This window comes from Triticum aestivum, chromosome 2B (genome assembly GCF_018294505.1).
Source record: "Triticum aestivum cultivar Chinese Spring chromosome 2B, IWGSC CS RefSeq v2.1, whole genome shotgun sequence".
NCBI classification, from domain to species: Eukaryota; Viridiplantae; Streptophyta; class Magnoliopsida; order Poales; family Poaceae; genus Triticum; species Triticum aestivum.
The window spans coordinates 461723636-461725887 of NC_057798.1; the positions used below are offsets into that span (position 1 = coordinate 461723636).

A 2252-nucleotide genomic window follows, 5' to 3' on the forward strand; every position below is an offset into this window, starting at 1 on the left:
CGCAGAGGGTGGCGATGGCGGAGTAGGACTTGGCGGAGAGCGCGGCGTGGACAGCTGAGAGATCCATCGGAGGAGGAGGAGGAGATCGCCGGCGGTGGGGTGTTTGGGGGCGAGGGTTTTGGCCTCTGAGATTGTGCGATTTCAGTAAAATCCGGGCAACTTTCGACGTCTTGTTTCCGGAGGAGAGAGAGAGAGAATACGGAAAGAATAGAACATGGGATGTGCATATCAATCAAGCAGATCTAGCCCATCCAGCCCAACTACTTCTTCGTGGACCAGGCCAATAAAATTTTGTGGTTTGGGGGCGAACTCAACCCCACCTCAGGCTTTCGTTTTTCTCAAAAAAAAAAGAACTCAGGCTTTCCTCCTCTGGAAAAACTCTGGTTTGAAGTTCAGGCTCGCCAAATCAGTAATTTAACTAGTAATAAATCTAAGAAAATAACTTAATTACTATTATTTGTGAAAATAATCAAGATCTATTGTAAAGATTCACCGGAAGTATGCACCTCGAAATAATAAAAATTACATCAATGTCCATGGACCACCAAACAACCACTGCCGCCACTAGTACGAACCGTCGCCACGCCGTTGTCGCTGCTTCGATACCAGAGCCGTCTTGACATTGTCGATGAAAGCTAAGAAGCCTCCGTGCACGTGTCCCTAACTAAAAAAGATTGGCTTGCTATGAAGTAACATATATCGAGATCTCAAGTTGCTCTAGATCTTAGTTGAATATTCTGATATTCCTGTTGCGTAATTCGATACAGGCATACAACCTAAACCTTCACAATCATACTTAGTCGGTGCTTCTTTGTGGCTTTTTCTCCTAAGAAAACTTCTTCGTGACTCTTTTTGTTTATTTCCATAAGGTTTTTTTTTACAAAGTTGCTAAATCGGTTTAACAGTTAAATTGGTTTGTTAAAGGGAGCTTTGTCGTGTTAATCCAAACTCACGATTGAATTTTTCATTTTGTTTCCTATTTTTACATTGATGTGCTAATACCTATATGCCTCTAGTTATGTTCAACAATTTTTAAAACGGTTAGCATGAGATTTTGATGTTGGATGCACTTTTCGCATATCAAATGTTCTTCCACCTCTTCCGAAGCATGCTGCTACTAACTTTCCTTCTGAAACTTCATCAATCATTGTTGCATATTAAATTGTTGCCACGATGGGTAAAATCGAAGTTGTTTAGAAAATTGTTAATACTGATCGCATGCTTTCCATGTGTTCCCAAAACGTTAATAGAAAATTACTCTAACTGCGTGCAAGCACCGTGCAAGTGTGATGCCACAAAAGTTGCGAATATACAATTATACTCTTAATGCTATACTAATTGACCACTTCATTAGGAAGCACGGTGCGAGTGTGATTCACCGGAAGCAGGAAGTCATAACGAGTATGTGGTTTGAAAAAAGCTTCGACTACAATCAAAAATTAAGGGACAACCAAATTTGAAACGAGCAGTATTGGGAGGGGTTAATATCAATCCGGCGAAGTTCGTCCAGTTAAGTAAGGTGGGGGAGCGTCTAGCCATGAGCCACCATAGCCGGCCCCAAGGACGGTGAGGACCATCAAGCATCAAGCACCCTGAAATTATTCAAGTCTCGCGTGTTTGCCTGGCACATATATAGAAGTAACAGGCCCCCACATCGTCCCCCGCATAGAGCGACTCGGGTGGCTCCCCAGACCCTAGCCGCCAGGCACCACCTAATCTCCCTCCCTTACCTCCATCGTAGTTGGAGAAACCATCGGGCTATGCACCGGCGGCCGACAGCGGTGGCAGAGACTCTCATCTCCCCTCTCGTTGCACCGGGTGGCGCGGGACACCCAATCGCACGGGGGCGTGACCCAGGATCTGGGCCAGGGCGGCGACGCGGCGTCTCGTCCCTGGGACTATGCGGATCTGGGTCACGACGGCGATGTGGCATCTCATCCCTGCGACTGCGCGTGGCCACGTCGTGGTGCTGGATGGTGGGGCGGTGTTTGTGGAGGTGCCATGGAGGTTTGGGGGCCGTGGCGGTGGCCGCCCCAGCGGCCGATGTCTCCTGATCTGGTCACCATTTCCCCTCTCTGTGCGCCTCCATATTTGGGTTGCGGCCCGGTCCTCGATGCAGTTGGAGCTGGGGGTGGAAATTCACAGATCGGTCGGCGGTGAGGTTGGGAGATGTGACTGACGGTGAAACCAGGGCGTCCTTGACGGCGGATGGTGGCGGCATCTTGGGGTGTCATTACCTTGATGAAGGCATT

General features: G+C 48.0%; 1 protein-coding gene across 1 annotated transcript in view; it reads right to left on the reverse strand.

The window, feature by feature from the left end:
* Positions 1–91, reverse strand: part of LOC123045465 (COP9 signalosome complex subunit 8) — a gene marked incomplete in the record, with an annotated part of 3588 nt that extends 3497 nt beyond the window's left edge. The window contains 1 exon segment of the mRNA XM_044468520.1: positions 69–91.
* Between the last annotated feature and the right edge of the window lie 2161 nt (positions 92–2252).